The sequence below is a fragment of the Triturus cristatus genome, chromosome 7, assembly GCF_964204655.1.
Source record: "Triturus cristatus chromosome 7, aTriCri1.1, whole genome shotgun sequence".
Taxonomy (NCBI): domain Eukaryota; kingdom Metazoa; phylum Chordata; class Amphibia; order Caudata; family Salamandridae; genus Triturus; species Triturus cristatus.
The window spans coordinates 1,565,180,715-1,565,203,330 of record NC_140590.1 but is presented as its reverse complement, the minus strand read 5'-3'; positions in this window follow the sequence as shown (position 1 = coordinate 1,565,203,330).

Genomic DNA, 22,616 nt, shown 5'->3' with positions numbered 1-22,616 from the left:
TGACAAGACATGTGTCCACACGTATTGACAAAATTATAAAACACAATTATACATTAATGTCATCCTACAGAAAAGGGGTATCCAGATGAAAGTAATCCACTAATCCACCCCAATACATGGCGCTGATTAAAGGTCCCTTTAACCAAGGAATGAGTTGGGGCTGACGGGGAAGAGACACACTCTATCTTTGATTCATGGTAGAAACTTGTTTGTTAGTTTCTTCAAGTTCGTTCAGACCCCTGGTGACAGTGTCCAAAGAATGAATCCATCTATACTCCCGCTTATTCAGTATTTCAGTAAAGTCACCACCTCTTGGGTTAGGTTTAACTTTTTCCAAAACCCACCATCTCATGCTGTCTGCTGTATGTTCAAAATTGGTGAAATGCTCCACCAGAGGGGCCCCAGGTGTCTTGCAACGGATACGACTACAGTGTTGCAGTATCCGACACTTAACCTTCTGGATGGTTTGACCCACGTATAGAAAATTGCATGGACAGGTGATAACATAAATTACTCATGATGTGTTACAGTTGCTATGCTCACTTAATGTGTAGGTGTGGTTGTTGTGTGTGAACTCTTTGATGGTTTTGGTTAGAGCGCATGCTTTGCATGAACCACATTGGTGGTGACCCATGACCGGGGTACCCCATAGGGTAATCTGTCCTACCGTCTGACTAGTAGGTAATAGAGATTTGATCAGGTAATCTCTAATATTTTTACCTTTTCTGAAGGCGTGAAGTGGAGTAGGCATGTTACCTAATTCGTCAGCCACTAGGTGCCAGTGCTGGTTAATGGCCTTCTTGATGGCATTACTTTTAGTGTTGAACGTGGTTACACAAACCAACCGTTCCTCTTGGGTCTTATCTTTATTTTTGGGTGTAAGCAGGAGTTCCCTGTGGTTTAGGACATTGGATGGCATCCATCGTGTACTTATCGATGAGGAGAAAAAATAGATACTCCCATTGTTTATGACATAATTGAAATCACCCCTGAGGTTTTCGACCCATCTATGCATCTAAGGTAAAGTTGATTTCTATTAACTAGTGAGTCAGAATCCCGGAGATCTAACAATTAAGAATGTACTTCAGAATAGAGGTCTAAGATGGAAAAAATATTTTTCTGTCTTTTGCTTTAGACATTATTCCATCATATGCACGCATTTACGCCATAAGAACAAGGCGAACGAAGGCTAAAGTAGACTGTATCAGGTAAAAAAATGTTTTGTTATGGTGATGCTATTATAGCCAGATTAAATAATACACTTTTGTGCTTGGCTATTTTAACGCCTGAAATTATTGTTTTTCATAGTTTTTGGCCTGTTGTAGCAATCTGAATGAGGAACAAGGAGGAGGTTAGGAGCCCCTCAGTAGCCGATGTCCTCTCAATTGGTGCATATAAGGTACTCTAATGAGGGACTTTATTTTAACCTATGTGTGTTTTGATTTTAATTGTGCTGTATGTACGTAGTATCGTATGGATGATCACCAGGAGAACAACACCTTTCTAGTTTGGCCTATTTTATCTCTATTTTTCATTTAATCAATTCTGTTACTTGACTTACAGTGTAGGTTCCCAACTTAATGTATGTGCTTTTAGGGTTGATTGGCCCATTTCCATATTATTTAGAAAGAGCTATTCATAATCGAGTTTGGGTTTTTAAATAAATGTTTGTTGTTTGAATGATGATGATAAGAACTGTTTTAATGTGTACATTTTATGATTGTATCTAGATTGTTTTCTGACGACATGGGAGAATATTATTACTTGTCCTGAAGAAGGTGGTCTGCTATCTTCAAATTTCCACCGAAACGCGTCGACGCATTTGTAGGAGGGAGAGTATAGATTGTTGTGACTTTTAGTTTCCAAACTACGCAAATGTTGATATTATCAACTAGGAAATGAAAAGATCATGATCATATGTCTCCTGTCTCCTGATGATGAGAGATTATAATACGCTCCTTACTGAGTCTCCCTTTATTTTATTTTACATTAATGGATATGTAGTGTCTTCTTTGTATAGGTAGGATACTGTGCATTGTGTTTTTTTTCAAAACATTTTTATATTGTCTTTTTGTGTATTTTTATGAATTTGTGTCTCATTGTATGATCTATTTTATAACAATAAAAACATATAAAAAAATTTTTATATACAGGCTGCTATCGAGATGATTTTTGGGTGTCTTGTCCTGGTGATCAAGTGTATGAAGGTGTGATTATGTTTTAAAAAATTTGCTTTTCCAAAAGGGGAATCTTTGTTTTGACTTGTGTCTGTTGGCGCTCCACCCCTTTTGTGGTACGGGGCCCCTCTCTCCTCAATTTTTATAGTTATACCATGCACGTTTCCGCGCCTTTTTCAGAAGCCTGATTGGGTAGCCACGGTCTATCAATCTGGACAATAAACTTGCAGACTCTTCCAGGAAGTTCTCTTTTTTTGAACAATTTCGCCGAATCCGTAAAAACTGTCCAAAAGGTAAGTTATCACGTAAGTTGCGGGGATGGTGGCTTGAGTAACGTAGTAGTGTATTTCTTTCGCTACTTTTCCTAAAAAGTGTAGTGTATAGTTTACCTGATTCTGAGTCTGATTTGATTGTGATGTCAAGGAAATCAATTTTTTCTCTACTGTAGTTCATCGTGAATTGTATATCAGTTGAACATGTGTTCAACCAAAGATGGAATTTTTTGAGATCCTCTTCCTCACCTCGCCAAATGAATATAATATCGTCGATGTAGCGACGCCATAGTTCTATACACTCACTATATTGGTTTACCTGGTTGAGGACATATTGATGTTCAAACTCACTCATGTAAATGATGGCCAGGTTTGGGGCAAAGCTGGCCCCCATCGCCACGCCTTTAGTCTGTACGAAAAATTGACCCAAGAAGGTGAAATAATTTTGGGTCATGGCAATTTTAAGTAATGACACAATGAATTCTGTGGTGAATTCGGTGATAACTTACCTCTTGGACAGTTTTTACGGATTCGGCGAAATTGTTCAAAAAAAGAGAACTTCCTGGAAGAGTCTGCAAGTTTATTGTCCAGATTGATAGACCGTGGCTACCCAATCAGGCTTCTGAAAAAGGCGCGGAAACGTGCATGGTATAACCACAGGGAACTCCTGCTTACACCCAAAAATAAAGATAAGACCCAAGAGGAACGGTTGGTTTGTGTAACCACGTTCAACACTAAAAGTAATGCCATCAAGAAGGCCATTAACCAGCACTGGCACCTAGTGGCTGACGAATTAGGTAACATGCCTACTCCACTTCACGCCTTCAGAAAAGGTAAAAATATTAGAGATTACCTGATCAAATCTCTATTACCTACTAGTCAGACGGTAGGACAGTGTGGTATCTTCCTTCTCTAGCTGGTTGCTAGGTATGACATAGTTAGTTATTCTAATGTTGCCATGTATGACATGTACAATCTATTGGGTGGAAGGTTGGGGAAGGAAAAGTTCTTGGATAAGTCAGTTGGAGTTGGGCTGTTGTCCTGCTTACTGGTGGATAGGATCTTTCTTCATGGATTAAACTATTCAAACATTTACATCTTGTTTGAGCATCTTCCTGGAATACAATACTGGCGTAGTCGGCAGCTGATCACATCCAAGGAAGATCCTAACACAGGACTTAAAGATCAAAGCTGAGGCTGGATGATAAGACTTTGCTTTTAATAGTTCGAAGATTTTTCTCTTCAAAAGAAGAGGATCGTATTTTACTGCTACGAGGGACATACTTGGTTAGTTTACAACAGGAAATCTTTACTCTGGCCTATGCTTTGGACTATCTCCGATACACTGGTCACTGGCGAAAGAACAACGGTTTTAAAAAGAGGGAGACAACGATTTACTTGCTGTGCTCTGCATTCCGAATTGGAGGAGCTTGCTGTCTGTGGTTGCCTGCGGTGCTGTAGGCGGCGATTCAGCGTCCTGTGTTCTTCTGGATCAGGTTTCTCTGGAGGCGCTGTGAGGTGACCGTTGGAAAGCGGAGCTCCGTTCTTCCTGAGGCTCTTTCTGCTTTGATGACGCAGTGGAATGTTCAAAGGGGATTGGTGAAGCGTGAGCGTCCCTGATTGGTGAAGCGTGAGCGTCCCTTCTGCCGTGTCAACGTCATCGAGTCCAGTGTCAGTTTCAGCGATGTCTGGTGTGCTGAGTTCGTGTCTACGTCAGGCAGCTTGTCAAGGGATTGGTGAAGCGTGAGCGTCCCTGATTGGTGAAGCGTGAGCGTCCCTTCTGCCGTGTCAACGTCATCGAGTCCAGTGTCAGTTTCTCCGTCAGGCGGCAGCTTGTCAAGGCGTGTGTGTACGTTGGACCTGCATTGTATCCATCGAGTCCAGTGTCAGTTTCAGCGACATGTCAAGTTAGTCACACTGTTTCTAAGTTCGTATTGGTTTTGAATCGCTGAAGCTAAGGTCAGCCTCGCCTGGCTTATATCTCTCTGCTGCTCTTCAGACATGAGTATTTAATCCAGGTATTTATTCAAGACTCTTATCGTCGTGTAGACATTTCGTCAGCGATAAGCACGCTTTTCTGGTGACTGTTTTGCTGAAAATATTCACGTGCTTTTGCTGCGAGGTGCACGCTTGTTTGGTACTTTTCATATATTTTTTTTTTGGAATTCGACAGTGACACGCACACTTCTCTTGTGCTTGTTTTGCTATAGGTACACTGCTATACTCTGTATTTGCGCATTATGTTTTTAATTTTTCTCTAATGTGCAATTGAAATTAAGGAGTTTTACATAATATAGTTTTATTTTAAAAAGGGGAACATTAGATGTTTGGAGCAATGCAAAATGTTACTGCGGCTCCATTTTTTTTGAGTTCTCCAGGTGAGCCTACCATTAAGTGGAAAAAATGGAAAAAAGTTTTTGAGAGATATGCGAGGGTATGTGGTGCATCATTAAGTGCTGAAAGGAAAACAGCTTTGTTACTTCACTGTCTAGGATCAGAAGGGCAAGATGTTTTTGATCATCTACCAGATTTGTCTTTTAATGAAGCTGATGGTTTGAATGATTATGAAATCTGCATATCTAAATTGGATAAACATTACCTTCCCAAAGTAAGCACAATTTTGGATAGGTATCAATTTGGCAAGAGGATGCAACGGGAGGAGGAAACGGTTGAAAGTTATTTAACGGACTTGAGGAAGTTAGCATCTTCATGCAAGTTTGATGCTTTGTTGGATGAGCACTTACGTGATCAGTTCATGTTGGGTTGCAATATGGATAAGGTTAGAGATGAACTGTGGGCAAGGGATGAACCAACGTTGGATGAGGTCATTGCGGTGGCCAAAAGAATCGAGCATTCTTTGAAGTGTGTGGCGATAATTAGTAAGGATAAGTCTGATGGCACAAAAGTGCAAGCTGTAGGAGAGAAAAAGGTGCGACCTATGATTGAGAAGAAGGTGTTTCCTAGGGTGCAGGTTACTAAAGAAAAGCATATGAATAGCATGCCTTCCTCTTTTAGGTGCTTTAGATGTGATAAGTCTGGTCATCTTGCAAATGATCGAAATTGTCCTGCTCTTAATAATACGTGTATTAAGTGTAAGAGGAAGGGGCATTATCCTTCCGTTTGTAGAACCAAACCCACTACAAGGGTTAAGAGAGTGGATGTATGTGAGGATGTTATTGATTCTACGAGTACAGATGAGTATGAGTGTGGGCAGATTGTTTCGGAGGTGAGTTGTAATGGCAATAAGAAATCATGCCCTTTTGATGATATCCTTGTGGATGGGAATTTGACTCGTGTCTTATTTGATTCTGGTGCTAAGATAACAATTGTGTCCAATGATTTTTATGTGAAGCATGTGAGAAACAAAGTGAAATTGTTTAAACCTGATATAACGCCAGTTGCTTATGGGGGCGAACCGATAAAATTACATGGGTATTTTGTGGGCATGATTGAGTATCAAGGAAGGATGACTTCTGGAAAGGTGTATGTATCGAAAAAGGGTGATAGTTTGATAAGTTGGTTACATCAGGGTGACCTTGGTGTGTACTTGGATCCCAATTCAGATCCGCAGATATTGCTGAGGGATCCTGTGTGTGCAGTTGGTAATGGTGATGAGTGTGAATTTACTAGAAAATTGAAGGTGCGATTTCCCAGTGTATTCAATGATACTTTGGGTTGTTTGAAAGGGTATCAGCATAGGATTAAGCTTAAGAACAATTCGATTCCTTTTACATCAAAGGTTAGGGGCGTACCTTTGTCCGTTAGGGATGAGGTAGAGAAAGAACTGGAAAATTTAAAAAAAAATGGAATAATTGAAGAGGTTGAAGGTACTGAGTGGCTTTCTCCGGTGGTCGCAGCTAGGAAGGCCAATGGCGATTTGCGTCTATGTGTAGACTTGCGCCAATTGAACAAATGTGTGATTGTGGATAGGTATCCTTTGCCTAACATAAATGAGTTGTTAGTTTTGCTGGGTGGTGCTAAGGTTTTTAGTACAATCGATCTTACGTCGGCATACCACCAAATTGAATTGGAACCATCATGTCGTGATCTTACGGCATTTATTACTCCATTTGGAACTTTCCGTTTCATTAGGATGCCTTTTGGTCTTGTTTCTGCTTCCTCGGTTTTCCAGAGGGTTATGGACAGTTTGCTTAGAGGTGTGAAGGGCGTATGTGTTTATCAAGACGACATTCTGGTGTTCGGTAATGATGCGGAGCAACATGATGCTCGTCTGGAAGCTGTGTTGTCAAAGTTGGCTAGTGGTAATTTATCTGTGAAAATTGAGAAATGTAAATTTAGGTCTGATTCTTTGAATTACCTAGGTCATAACATCTCTGGGAAGGGTGTTAGACCAAAAGAAGATTTGCTTAGTTCGATTCACAAGTTATCTCCACCTACTTCTAAGGATGAGCTTATGAGTTTTCTTGGCATGATTGAATATTATGCGAAGTTTGTTAAAGGGTTCTCTGAACACACGTCAGAAATGAGATCCTTACTTAAGAAGGGTGTTACCTTTGTGTGGTCAAGTGAGTGTCAAAGGGAATTTTTGAGTATTAAGGAAAAATTGGCATCTGCTCCATTTTTGCAAAGTTATGACACTAGATTGAGAACTATCTTGACTACTGATGCCAGTTTGAAGGGTCTTGGTGCTGTGTTGCAGCAGGTGGGTTCAGAAGGTGTGAGAACTGTCATGTTTCTTTCTCGTGCTTTGAAGGAACCGGAGTCACGGTATTCGGTGGTTGAGCGGGAGTCCCTTGCAATTTTTTGGGCTGTGAAAAAGCTAAAGAAGTTTTTGTGGGGAATTGACTTTGAAGTGAGAACAGACCATAAGCCTTTGGTGGAAATATTTGAGGAGAAGGGTTTGGATTTGATATCTAGTAGGATTACCAAATGGGTGATCGGACTTCAGGAGTATTCTTTTTCTGTCAGATATATTCCTGGTGTGGATAATATGGTTGCGGATGTGCTTTCAAGGTTGGTCCCTCAGAATTGTGTTGATGGTGATGAGGTCGACGAAGGTGATGAATGTGTTTGTATGGTTGAACCGCATCATATTTCAGAAGAAAAATGGTCTGAGGAAGTAGCTCTGGATGGTACTCTTTGTGAGGTAATGAAGTTAATGCGTGGCAATTGGTTGAGTGCGAAGTGTGGGTCTGATATGACGAGACCTTTTTGGTACGTGAAGAATGAATTGGCGGTTGATGGAGGTATTCTATTTAGGGGTTCTAAACTTATTCCTCCGGTGAAATTAAGGAAGGAATTAGTGGACCTTGGTCATGATAGTCATCCAGGGATTACTAAAACCAAAGAGAGGTTGCGGTCATCTTATTGGTGGCCAGGTATGGACAAGTTTATTGAGCGAGAGATTCGTGAATGTGTTTTGTGTAATCTGAGTGATAAATCTAAGATTCCTAGGGTTCAGCCAATGGTTGTGAGGTCCCGTCCTAAGGCTCCTTGGGATGAGATTTCACTGGATATTTTGGGCCCTATTAATATTAGTGGTTCCCAGGTTTATCTTTTGGTGGTGATGGATTTGTATTCTCGCTGGCCAGAGGTGTTTTTTTTGGTTCATATTGATTCAATGAACATCATTAAATGTTTGAAGAGTTTGTTTGGTAGAGAAGGTTTCCCTAAATCTATGTTGTCTGATAATGGGGTACAGTTTGTTTCGAAAGAAATGAAAGAATTTTTGAGCTCTTGCGGGATTGTGCATAAGAGATGTTCTCTCTACCATCCTGAGGCTAATGGGATGGTGGAGAGATTCAATAGAGTGTTAAAGGAAACAATTACTCTGGCAAAGTCTCTTTCTTTGGATTGGAGGAGTGAGGTTTTAAAGAAAGTTGAGGAATATAGAAGAACTCCTCATTCCACTACAGGGAAAACTCCATTTTTTTTATTTCGTAGAAGAATCCCCAACACTTTTTTGGATCCCAGTTGGGTTAATGAGTATGGTGTGAACAGAGGTAAAGAGTATGTGTGTGATGAAGGTAAACTCAAAGCAAGAGAGGATTTTAAAGCTCGTGAGAGGAAAGTTATGTTTGATTCTAGGGAAGGTGTCAAAGCGTTGAATGTGAAGGTTGGTGACTTAGTTGCTGTAAAGAAACCTGGTCAAACTGGTAATTCAAATCTAAAGTATTTTGATCCTATGACCGTTATTAAGGTTTTTAGGAATGCTGTCAAGACGCAAGACCACCGTGTATGGAATCTGAACAGAGTTGTTATTTTCAAGGAGGCTCATCATAAGTTGAATGGGTCTGTGGGAAGAAATGGGGAGAATTCTTCAAGTTTGAATCCACGCACTTCTGCGGAGGTGCTCCGACGCTCGTCGAGAGTTGTTACACATCCTGGTTATTTGAAAGACTATGTTTGATTGTGTACATTTATTCCTTTATTGATATGTATTCTGTTTAACTGGAAGGTTATGTTTAATTTTGTATATGTTTTTGTTTTTATTTTGGGGTTTTGTGCCAATGTTTTTTTTTTTAGTTTGTTGTTTTGTTATGAAGAAGGGAGATGTGTGGTATCTTCCTTCTCTAGCTGGTTGCTAGGTATGACATAGTTAGTTATTCTAATGTTGCCATGTATGACATGTACAATCTATTGGGTGGAAGGTTGGGGAAGGAAAAGTTCTTGGATAAGTCAGTTGGAGTTGGGCTGTTGTCCTGCTTACTGGTGGATAGGATCTTTCTTCATGGATTAAACTATTCAAACATTTACATCTTGTTTGAGCATCTTCCTGGAATACAATAGACAGATTACCCTATGGGGTACCCCGGTCATGGGTCACCACCAATGTGGTTCATGCAAACCATGCGCTCTAACCAAAACCATCAAAGAGTTCACACACAACAACCACACCTACACATTAAGTGAGCATAGCAACTGTAACACATCAGGAGTAATTTATGTTATCACCTGTCCATGCAATTTTCTATACGTGGGTCAAACCATCCAGAAGGTTAAGTGTCGGATACTGCAACACTGTAGTCGTATCCGTTGCAAGACACCTGGGGCCCCTCTGGTGGAGCATTTCACCAATTTTGAACATACAGCAGACAGCATGAGATGGTGGGTTTTGGAAAAAGTTAAACCTAACCCAAGAGGTGGTGACTTTACTGAAATACTGAATAAGCGGGAGTATAGATGGATTCATTCTTTGGACACTGTCACCAGGGGTCTGAACGAACTTGAAGAAACTAACAAACAAGTTTCTACCATGAATCAAAGATAGAGTGTGTCTCTTCCCCGTCAGCCCCAACTCATTCCTTCGTTAAAGGGACCTTTAATCAGCGCCATGTATTGGGGTGGATTAGTGGATTACTTTCATCTGGATACCCCTTTTCTGTAGGATGACATTAATGTATAATTGTGTTTTATAATTTTGTCAATACGTGTGGACACATGTCTTGTCAATTTATATCATTGTATAATTATATTATTGTTTTTTGTATTGTCACTAGTTGTGAACACATGATCTGTGAACTGAAATTGTTGTTCCATGCAGTGTCTGTAAGGTATTGAAGTACCCAACTGTGCCTATAAGTTTTGTAAATATGTTGATTGCCTTCATCATGTTCTAATTTGATCTCTTCCCCCAATCCGAGCAACAATGTGATCGCCTCTAATCACACTAGTCTTTTCACACTGCCTATAGACTTGTTTACGGTTACCATTAGCAACAACACGGGAAACAATTTGGCTCCCGTATCTCACTTTGACCAAACACGGAGACCCACGCTCCGGCATCCAGTGTAAGAGGAATACTGTACGCTCCCCAGGCGGCGATTTATTACCACCCCACCTTGTAGCAATTTTGTTGCTTTTATCGGCACTCAAACAACTTCAAGAGTCCTTTCTCTATTTCCGGGTCTTCCGTCTTAAACTCACATACGGTTACCTTGGTAACCGCACGGAGCCACGGACGAGCCCACACGGCGCTGGGGCTCTCACGGAGACGGACGCTCCTTTTTCCAGCGCAATTTTGTGCTCGCATGGTAAGCGCCTTCATTGCCCACATCTACGCATTGCAGATTATTTACTTACCCAGGCGTAGTGTTAAAGTAATCATGCCCCCTCCTTGTTTTTAGCCTTGATTGAATCTACGCATCGACTATCCCAGAATAGACAGTGGATATATCGCTACGAATCCTTGAAGCGGTAAGATGCCCTTGTTTTTCTAGAGTTCACTAAGGGCCTGTAATACGGTCACAACCCCATCAGTTCCACATAGCTATACCTACAATGTTTTGGACCATTGTTTTTGGCTCATCGACTCTGCCCAATTTGAATCTATCTTACTATTCCTTCAATTAGACACGAATTACCTGACCTGTCATAGCAAGCCCTCCAATCCGGCGATTCTTTCAGTGTAATTTCTACTAGGTATGTGAACTACTCCAACATACCGTAATTTTAAATGGTTTTAATCAGGACAACCTCCTTACATTCCCTTGTTTTAATGTTTCAGGTGGTTCAGTTAAGATCACCTTACAGTCAGGTTGCCCTCCTATTGGTCCTGATGAAGACCCGCAAGGCCAAGGCTTAAATCACCCAAGGCCATCAAGACGGGTCGAAACGTCGACGCCCACCCTTTACTACCTGGGACACATTTTCAGTCTCTCGTGCAAGACCACCAATGGGGTCATTCTCTGAACTATACTAATTTTGTATCCAATTAATGTGACCAGGTTACTTGGTATCTGGACGGTGAATTATAACCGATCCACATTGCCTGTAATTGATTGAACACTCCTACTACTGTGTATCTTTCATTCTTTGTCCTATTCACGCACCTTTCAATCACCTTTCTTTGATGCACGTTTCCTCTTGGAGCAACCTTGTTCTGTCCTATGAATATTGTAAAAAATTCGCTAAAAATAAACGGATGTATACCAGCTCTTAGTGTTTTGGATGTTGTCCTCTGTTGGATTGAATTACGTATTGAATATTGCGAGCCTTTGTTCTTAAAGAAAATTTCGTTTAGGCTCAGAATTAACTAACTAATTGACTAAGTGAAATACATGTCTCAGATTTATTAATCATTGGTTAAGGACCACTGTTTTTGGTACCATTAATCCACCCAGGTCCTTCTTCCTAGGGTTACCCCATTTTTGTAATGGTATAGAAAGAATGGCACATATCGCCGGGAAGCATGATGGAAATAAAGAAACAGCAGAGAGAGGTATAAACTTCCAGGAACAGCAAGATAAGCCCCATAGCCCACCGTTAAACTTAATGTACCCTCAGAAGCAACCCCGTACATGGTAGTTTTGGCAAATGTTCCCCTTTACCTCAGATTGCCTTTGAACATTGGTTGACTCTAAGGAACAAGTCCCTTCATTATTTAACTATGAGGACTGGGTTAAAAAATCCCCTTTTTTCAGACTTTAAAATGGTGCGAAGGATTGGGTGGGTCGGTCCTTCTGATAAGTCACTGTGTGGAGATTGCATTGTAGTAACGTTCAGGTCAACCATCTTGGTGCACACAATTTTAGAGAGGGGATATAACGGGCTTGTCAATTCCAACAACATAAACATACTACCACTGGGATATTTTTATCGACAATTAAACATTCCAAAACGCCAAGGGTTCCCATTTGAAGGAGACAGTCATATGGGAACTAGGCAGTTTAGACACCCCATTCCAGTGTATAATCGTTTTGATGCCCTGTACTCCCTGGAAGACATTGATTGACTTGATCTTGGGATTTCTGGCTATCATAACTGTGTAACTTCAAGGCACGTTAATGTGGGTAATTCTGGACTGACTTTAACGGGTAACGTTCTGTTGATAGTGATAGAGATGAGGTTGGTGAGCCTATGGACCCAAAGACTGAGTCTTGGGGTGATCTCCAGGGTAATTCAAATAACTTTTTTCCATCTAGACATTTAAACAAGGTTTCTGCTAAAAGCAAGGGCGCCGAAGTACGAGGGCTTACGGCTTCAAAGAATGAGACACAGATCAATCCCCAGGGTGCATTAAACACCCTTTCTCCACTTAAACATCCTAATGAGGGTTTACTGGGGACAGCAATCCAACCTCATTATTGCTCCACGGATGTTAAATCTACAATTTGTAACATTGTTTCGTGGAATATTGCTGGGATCTGTTCTAAGCTAAATATCCAATTGTAGTGGGAATTCATTTTACAATTTGAGGTTCTGTGTTTCATGGAGACATGGACCAAGGAAGTGATTCACCTGAATGGGTATAGGACATACCATATCCCCGCAGTCTAGTGTCAGAGTGGTAGGGCTAAGGGTGGATTGTGCATGTATATATCGAGTAGCATGAACATGAAGAAAATAACTTTTATAATAATATTACTCCAAGACAAGTGGGAACTGTCATAAAAAACATGACACAATCGTTGAAACTATTGGGTAAAAGTAAGACGAAAGACATAATGTTAATACTCGCTGGAGATTTTAACTGTACGCTATGTGAGAATGCTGGGGATAATTTATGTGGAGCCCTAAGGGAAGAAGGAGCATGCTTATCTCATTTTAGGCATACTGTTTTGAGCGAGCAGCTAAATGAATTTATTTTCAGTTTTGATTTAGGCTTTGTAAATGAATTATGCCTAATACCTGCCCCTTTGCCTTGGACATTTAATGGTAGGGGACTTTGTTCCACTATCAATTACGTTTTAATATCAAGTAATCGTGCACACAGCTTTGACTCCTTCTATGTCTTGAGAACTCACTTAGTGATCATTTTCCTCTTTGTCTGGCTATTACATTACCCTCTAGTAAAATCTTTAGATCTAATAATAATAATGATCAATTGATAGAAAATATAGCCATTGGGAGTATTAGTGGGTACTCCCTCCATTGGGCTTTGGCAGATCAATTAGTGCTGATCCAACTAGTGGTGAGTAAATGTAAACTAGACATAGAGACATGCCTGAGTGGAAACGTTGCCCCTGATAACATCTTAGCTTCATTTCTGGTAATTACCAACGTAATAAGAGAGTCTCTCATCAGACATAAAAAGAGCAAAGGATCCCAGAATGGGTGATTTGATTCAAGGTGTACTCAAGCATATTCTCAGTTTAAAAAAGAGCTGCATAAAATCCCGAGAAATATTCTGGATATAAGGTCAGCTAGAGGGGCATATGTTGTATATATGTGCTTGCTTTGTTATGGCTACTTGGGGTCAGTAGTCCATTCTTTGTGTTTATGTCTCCTCAACCTCCCTCACTACCTATGAGTGTTCTATCTGGTATGTGAATGTTCCAGTCTTGGCAGTTGATGGTCTGGTCAGCTAGCGAAGTGCTTTATCTCTGCTGTGCTATCTTAATAAATCTATCTTACAACCTGAAGACGTGTCCTGATGCCTATCTAATCTACTTACAACATTTTGGCGACGTTTTGGCTGACCAGACCAAGGCAGAAGCACAGCGCAGCACGAGAAACACTTCGCATCAAGAACCCAAGACACCTTGTCATCCATCTGCGGCTGAAAGCAACAGTAAAAGTAAACAAGATACCTCTGGTATGCCGCAAAACTTAAAGAAACCTGCTCTATGGACGAAGTTTTCAACCAAAATATGAAGAAACCGACAAAATCACCAAGAAAAGAAGAAATCTGCCGCTAGTTATTTAAATGAAGAAAAGTTGAAAGAAACTGAGAAACTGGTAACCTGAGTAACGCTTGAAAATTGGCAAAAGAAACAAGAATCTAAAAGAAATTGGCAAAACTACTCCATTTGCAGTCAATCCTGTGTCAAGACGACCCGACAGGTATGAGAGACACTTTCCGTTTAAAGTGCAGCCAAGAGCTCATCTTGTCGAATATTGATGCTAAGTGACTTGTTAGAAAAGCGGTTGCAAGTTTCAAGAGTGGTTGTATTTTAGCATCTCACATATTTTAAACAGAGTGCAGTTCCTAAGCATTTTACTGGACTAATGTATGCCAATGTATGCGCGTTGTGGGACCTATTTTAAGGACATCGTGTAACACGCGTGGTTAATGTGTGTAGAAAACGAGACTGGGCAAGAGAAAAGCGAGGCATGTCCAAGTCTTTGTCTTACCGGTTTTGTTCAGTACGATCCTTCCCTTTTGGCTGCCATCCTCTTACTGATGACGTCGTGGAACTTCTGTGGGGACTAGCGGTGAGTCTGCGTGTTCGGCACAATTAGAACGTCCAGTGTTCTTGGGCTTGTTCTGACTACCACTCTATGGTCGGAGTAGTTCTTTCTGCATGACGTCGAGCAACGCAGCTCAGCGTGTAACGTTATTACGCAACGTCAGGAAGTTTAAACTCTTTGCGAGTTTGTGTGGTGGTTCCCATGGTAATGGGATTTACGGGATACTATGCGAAAAGGAAATCCATCATCATCTCGCCGAGGATCAAGTAAGAGACACTCTAATGTCGAAAAGCTAAAGGTGAAGAGAACACAGGCAGTGTTAGGTATTGTCATATTTATCGAAGCGCTGGCAGTTTCGTTTTTTAGGCACGTGTGTTCTACTCAAAATATTACAGGTGTCATTGTGGTCATTCACACAGCATCGGCAACTAATCTCACACTATTTATTAATCCAGTTACGAGGCTGCCACCTGGTGGATTTTTGTGGGACTTTATTTAATATGGTTTGTTATTTATTTGGCTGAAGGAGTGTGACATGGAAATAATCCTTGGAAATAGTAAAAACCTATGGCTGAATTGCTCTTTTGATCTGCATTCGTAAACTGGAATAAACTACGGCAGTAAGAGTAAAAAGTGAGAACAGCGCTAGAGATCTAAAACATTGTATGTTAAGAACTGGAACAGTGATTGTTTGGATGTGATGTTCAATAGCACATATATTTATTAGTAGCGAAGAGGCGCAAAGAGGAGTACTTTCATCAAGTAGCGTCAACTTGTGGAGAGTGTGTTCATTTAATTCCAGCATAGTTACAGAGCAGTTCAAAAAAGCAGGTGTGGCAGATGGAAGAAGAAAAATATATAGACTTAAAGTCATGAGAAAAGATGCCATCTTTTAAAGTATTGAATGTTTGTCAATTTAAAGAGATGAAATGCAAATGGGAAATTCCTATTTCAATATTTTTTATGTTTAAAACGTTTTTATTGAGACAAAACAAACCATGGGGGAGGGGGATAGGAGGGCAGGATACATGGAATACAGTCAAAAAAAAAGGGTGCAACTCCAGAGGGTTGGCAATAGGTAGCGCGGTGGGTCAGGGGGAAAAACACAGTAAATGAAAGCTAGAAATACAAGCTGTGGAATCCCCGCACGCGTATCCGACACCCCAAATCTAAGCAATAAAAACCCCCCCATCAACACCTCAACAGAACACAATCCCCCCCCTCCCATCCCCCATCCTCCCAGTAACGAAACAACAACACCCCCCCCCCCCGTCCTATGGTCCCGCTCAGAGTAATCCTAACCAGGAAGCCCCGCACCCCCCCCCCCTCCCCGGGGGGTCCCCGTCTCACATGTAAGCTAGTCCGCCGGGGTCACCGGCGGCGTCAGCCTGAGAAGCCTAAGATACCTCGGGCAGGTGAGCTCCCGGAATTCCGTGGACAGCAGCGCTAGAAAGGGTTGCCATAGCTCTTCAAATTGGTCTATCTCCCCCGCAACCGTAAGCGACAGCTTCTCCATCCCCAGCACATGCCAGAGCCTATGCAACCAACCGGTGATGGAGGGGACGGTGGTTGTGCGCCAGTGGATTAGAATGTTCTGAACCGCAGACCCCAGCGCGATTGCGATCTGCCTACCCCTACGGGACTTCAGGGGGTACATTAGGTCATTGGGGAGGCCCAACAGGACATACGCCGGGAGTCGCGGCAGCTCTATCCCAAAGTGCTTATCCACCTCGTCCAAGACTTCCTTCCAGTAGGCGGTCAGCACTGGGCAATCCCAAAGAATGTGTGTAAGGGTACCTTCCTGCCCGCAGCTCCGCCAGCACCCCCTGTCAGTGTGTTTATGCATTTCATATAGTCTCTCCGGGGTGTAGTACCAGTATGTGGACACCTTAGTAAAGGTCTCCGTAAGGCCCGTGTGATATGCAGAGTGCCGCGCCCGATACGCAATTTTGTCCCATTCCTTGTGGCTGAGTGTCCTACCCAATTCCCTGTGCCAACGCTCCCTCCCCGGGTTGTAGTAGTGAAACGGCGGGGGTTGTAGGTATTTGTACAGGTCGGTGATCAGTTTAGCGTCGGAGGTCCGAGTAGCCAACCACCTCTCATACGGTGTAATTGGACGGGCGGCGGTGGCACGCACCTGGGGCTGGAGGGCCCAATGCCGAACTTGCATATAGCGCAATCTGTCCAGCTCCGTCAGGCCGAACTCCTGGCGGAGTTGCTGAAAAGGAACCACTCCTTCCGGGCCATAGATCTGGAAGAGTGCCCTGCAGCCCGCCTGCACCCAGTGGGAGAAAACCCCCGGCTCCATCCCTGGGGAGAAGTCCGGGTTGCCCGCAATGGGAGTGAGCAGCGAAGGGAAGGTGGTAAGGCCCCGGGCCTCACAGACCGCGTCCCACACACGCAGGGGGACCCGCGTAACAAAGGAAGCGTAAAGATTAGGGGGGCGATGCGCGCGGCGCAGGAATGGAACCTCTTGTAAGGTGCGGCCCGCCACTGCCTGGTCTTGGAAGAGCCAATGTTTGTTGGACTCCCACCTGCTCCACTCCACCAGATGGCGGAGCTGTGCCGCCTGAAAGTACTTACGGAGGTCCGGAATGCCGAGCCCCCCCGCTTCCGGAGCAAGCGTGGAGAGGACCCTCTTCATGCGTGGCCTGCGGCCTTGCCAGACAAAGCGGGAGATGTCAGCCTGCATTTGTCGTATCCAGCCCACCGGGGGTTGGAGCGGAAGGGCCCGGAAAAGATATAGTATCTGGGGCAACACCGTCATCTTGACCGCCGCGATTCGCCCCAGCCAGGACAGCAGGCCTTTGTTCCAGCGGCCAAGCTCGTCCTTGATCTTCCTGCTGAGGGAGGCATAATTGGCCGTAACCATCTCCGGTAATGTAGGCGCCAGCAGAATCCCCAGATACGGCACCGTGGACGAGGACCACTGCATGGGGAAGAGCCGCTGAAGATCCCTCCTGGTTTCCGCAGCCAGGGACACGTCTAATGCCATCGACTTGCTCATATTCATTTTGAAGCCGGCCACCCCCGCAAAGGCGTCCAGCTCTCGGAGGCAAGCAGGCAGCGACCTCCTAGGGTCGTCCAAAGTCAGCAGGACATCATCCGCGTAGTTCAATATTTTTTAGAGGAAATATTGCAACTTTTACCCCGCTTCAGTAAGGACTGAGGAAGTGAGCCTTAGACCACGACCGGGAGAGGACAATGGTAGTCCCAGGACCGGCGAAACCAGAAACCGCGAGAGGACAAAGGATGTCCCAGCACCGTAAGGAGACGAAGACAAAGAAAAAGGGCAAATATGAGAGAACTAAAGTTCCAACCTATCTAGCGGGAGACAACAGATGTCATAAAATCAGTACCGGGATAGGAAAAGAAAGGGAAAATGTGTCCTTTGTCCAGGAGTGTTCACGACCTAGAGTTGTGACGACAAGAGTTCCAGTACCACGAGACAAAATCGTGACATGGAGGTTCTTTCTACCGGTACAAATGTTCCGCGACTAGAGCCGGGCTTTTTAGCCTTAGTACTGAGACAGTTTGTCAACTAAGAAATTTAATTTAAAGTCTAATGTAGAGGCCCAAATTACATCGAGTGGTCTTTAACCCAAGAAAAGTACCGGAGCGTCATTTTAGACTGTAAGAAATCTGGCTAAGATTTTTCTTTGGGAGCATTCTTCCAGAACTATTGAGCATTTGAGGCTTTTGTTGAACTTTTATATCTTCAACTGTGTGCAGTAAGCCGCGACAGACGAAAAACTGATTGGAGTGCGTAAGCTGTCTCTTCCCGTTTTTGATGGCCACAAGGACGGATTGTAGAGAGTAGACTGTTTCTTTTTGTTTTTCGTCAATCGAAGGGAAGAAGGTGGTCATGTCATCGTGATTTTTGTCATGATTCTCATTGTGATCCTCTTCTTATCCTGCCCTTTGCTTTCGTCATCTGGAAGTCCAAGAGGTCGTTGACCTCCTACATGTTTTATGTTTTCTTGCTTTTCCTTTTCATGCTTTAAGCTTTTGTTGGGTGTTTGAAGCGTTTATTGTGTTTTCTGTAAAGGAAGAAGATATGTTGTATATATGTGCTTGCTTTGTTATGGCTACTTGGGGTCAGTAGTCCATTCTTTGTGTTTATGTCTCATCAACCTCCCTCACTACTTATGAGTGTTCTATCTGGTATGTGAATGTTCCAGTCTTGGCAGTTGATGGTCTGGTCAGCTAGCGAAGTGCTTTATCTCTGCTGTGCTATCTTAATAAATCTATCTTACAACCTGAAGACGTGTCCTGATGCCTATCTAATCTACTTACAACAGCATACAAACAAGCATTAAGGGACAGGAAAATTACATTGAAGAAGGAGGCATGGGAGGCATTATATTCAGCCTCAGTTGCTAAAGACAGTGCAGCATTCTGGAAGGCAATCAGGGCACCATTCTTATCCAGAGAGGCTGGTCCGACGATCGAGATAGCCATAACCGAGGAACAGTGGATGAAGCACTTTGCTGAGGTATATAATGGCGAGAGAAATTCTGATATGATGGATAATAACGTCCAGGAGGTTCATGGTACAAATCACTCCGCTCATCACAAGGAATCAATATTTACCCTAGAGAAAGTGGAGCGGGCCCTCCATGCGAGTCAGGATGGCAAGGCTCCTGGACCAGATGGGGTCCCCGTAGATATGTTTAAATCAAACATTCCCCAGTGGGGGCCCCTTTTGGTACAGGTGCTTCACGCCTGCTGTAGCACTGACTTTCTAACCACGTGGGTAGAATCTACTATTGTATCCATTTTCACAAAGGGGGACAGAGAAGATCCAGGGTGCAACAGGCCAATTTCCCTGTTGGATTCCATAACGAAGGTGGCAGGCAGAGTTATATTGGAACGTCTTCAGGATTGGGCTGATGATAACACTGCTCTGTCGGACCTTCAATATGGCTTTCGGGCCGGTGTGGGACTGTAGAGCAGGGCTTGACTCTTTCTCTTTTGGTGGGGAAGTACACAAGGGCTAAGAAAGGGAGCCTATTTTTAGCATTCGTGGACCTCACAGCTGCTTTTGACTGTATGGTCCACACTAAACTATGGTCAATATTAGTAGTTCTGGGGGTTGATGCAAATATCATTTATTTTCTTAAACATTTTATAGTGATGCCAAGGCACGTGTGCGCTATGGTCTGACGGGCGAGCGCTCAGCTGCCTTTCCGATTAGGAGCGGAGTCAGGCAGGGTTGTGTCCTGGCCCATTCCTTTTTAATTTGTATATAAATGGATTAGGGAAGGCTCTCCTTAAAGATAATCAAAACTTCCCCCAAGCACCCGGTCACCCAATACCAGCCCTCTTGTATGCAGACGATGCAGTGCTGATGTCTTGCACAAAAGTAGGCCTCCAGCACGTTCTGGATAGTTTTTATTATTTATGAAAGATCTAGGTCTAAGGGTAAACTCATCCAAAACCTTTGTTATGCGCTGTGGTAATGGTATCAAGAAACATAAGGATATGTTTGTTGGAGGACAAAAGATTGGGGCCACTAAGAAATTCTCATACTTGGGCATTCTCTTTGCCCATAATGACACCTGGGCACAAGCAGTAGCAGCAAAAATACTGGTACTTCTACACACTACATCTGCCCTAACTGTCTTTTACAGAAAACTGGGCAAAAGACCTCCCGAGGACCTCATTAAAATTTATAAGGCAAAGTGTGTTTCAGCGGCAGTTTATGGGAGTGGGGTTTGGGGGTTTGTTAACCTGCTCCTAATTCAGAGAGTAGAAAATTCCTTCTTAAAATATATTTCATCTGTCTCGAATGGTACCTCAGCTTGCATCTGTCATGCAGAGTTAGGACTTTCATTCATCTCTGATCTTATCAGGCTTAAGCCTGTTCTATTATGGCACAGGTTCTGGAATAAAGGGGAGGCCAAACTGAATAGAGATATCCTCTTAGACATATTAAAACTGGAGGGTGCAATGAGGATACCATGGCTAAGATATGTTTATAATTTATTTTAAGATCTTGGCCATTTAGAGTATTTTACCAATCCTATTACTCTAGGGGCAATACCAAGGAAGGAATTAAGAAAAAATGGTATTCTGCTGCTAGATACCCTTAGAATGTCCTCTGAGATCTTAAACCCACAGACCTGCATAATCAGATGGTTTTAACTACTTTTAATATTCAACCCTATTTAACCTCTGTTCCTGGGTCATACGACAGGTTTTTATTAACTCGATTTAGGTTGGGGGTCTTTCATCGACTAGTTACTTTTCCCACTATGAACGATTGGTCTCAAGACCTCCAGCCTTGCCCTTTTGATAATCCTTCCCCTCAATCTGCGATTCACGTTACTGTTTTTTGCAAATTTTACTCTGTTGTAAGGAGCATGTTTCTATTACCATTTTAAAACAGTATGGGCTTCGCCAATGTCGTCCTGCTTTCCTGGTACTACAATACCTAAAAATGAGAATAGTGCTTTTAGGATTGCAATTTTTCTGAAAAATGTTTTGAGCCAAAGGAAACACATGCTTACCTGATTGTTTTTAATAGGACGAGGGCTTCTGTAAGTTTAATACTGTTTTAACTTTTTTGAATTGGAGTTTATGTAATATTTGATATGAATTTTAATGTATGAAATGTTTAATGTATTTCTAACTGTGTGCTTTTATGATTGCTTATTTAATCAATCGAATAAAGCCTTCTTTGACTTGACTTGTATTCAAATAGAGTTGCAATACTTTTAATGTCTGACATGTTCATTGCACCTTATGTCATTATCATATCAGTATAAGCCATTTTATTCTAATCCATGTCATATTTTTTTAAAGAGGGATCAGATTCATTTCAATATATATCACAATCAATTCAATGTATGTCATATTTCTTTAAACATTGGAGACATCCATACATTTTAGAATACGTCACAATGATTTTAACAGTTCTCATACTCATTTCAGCAAATGTTATATTCATTTGAACATGTGTCATATTAGTTTTAATGTGGCTTATATTCATTTTAACGTATTTTGAATTCAAACTTCATGCATGATATAGTCATAATAAAGTATGCAATATTAATTTCAATAAAAGTCATGCTCATTTCAGTGTTTGACATGTACATTTCAACACCAGTCATAATCATTATAATATGTTAATGTTAATTTCGAGGTGTATCATAGTCTTCTCAATTTATATCAATTTCAAAATTCAATTTTATCATGTGTCATAATCATTTCACTGAAGTTTATGTTCAAATAAATACATCATATTTATTTCAACATGTGTCATATTTCTTTTAACTCATCAGATACTTAGGTAAATACTTTTTTTAAAATTCAAGTCACATTAACTTCAGTGCTTTCTATATACTTTCCAGTGAGGCCTATATTCAATTCAATATAGTTGACATATATTTTAGAATATGTTTTATTCAATTTGAAATATGTCTTAATAATATAATTCTTTAAGAAAAGTATTCATTCTGGTTGGGCATTGTGTTTGTTTTGCTACATGGAATATTGATTCTGCCACGTATCATATTGGTTTTGAAATATGTTATATTCATTCTTCTTTGTGCCAGTGATTCAAACTCAGCACAAAGTGTTAGTATATTTTCCCCTGTTTTAAATTTGAAAATAGCGAGCTCATTACGGCTGGTGGGCCTTTTCTTGTGCTGCTTCCTACTTCAACATGTTCTCCTTCAGAGTCAGGGGATGCATAGCATTGTCAGCGCATCAGAACTCCTTGATAATGGTGAGGCATACTCGCATCAGCTGGACTTTCCAAATTTACCGTTTCAAGAATCTGCTTTTGGATAGAGGTAAGGTGGCAACAGGAAAGTAAGCCACCCTGGAGATGGTGTATTTAGCAGAGTAAAAAGACTTATTTGGAAAACAGCACGTTTTCTTTCTTAAGGAAATTGAGGAGCTGGTTGGCTTATGTAACCAGAAAGAAGGAAGAGAGTGACTTTTGGATATATTCTAAGACAGTCATCCTGAAGGTCGAGGTAAAAGATTAGCAGAGGTTGTGTCACTTTGTTTTGACCTGTTCTTAAGGCTTCCTAAGGCTTAAACTTGTTACGTTCTACAGATTCAA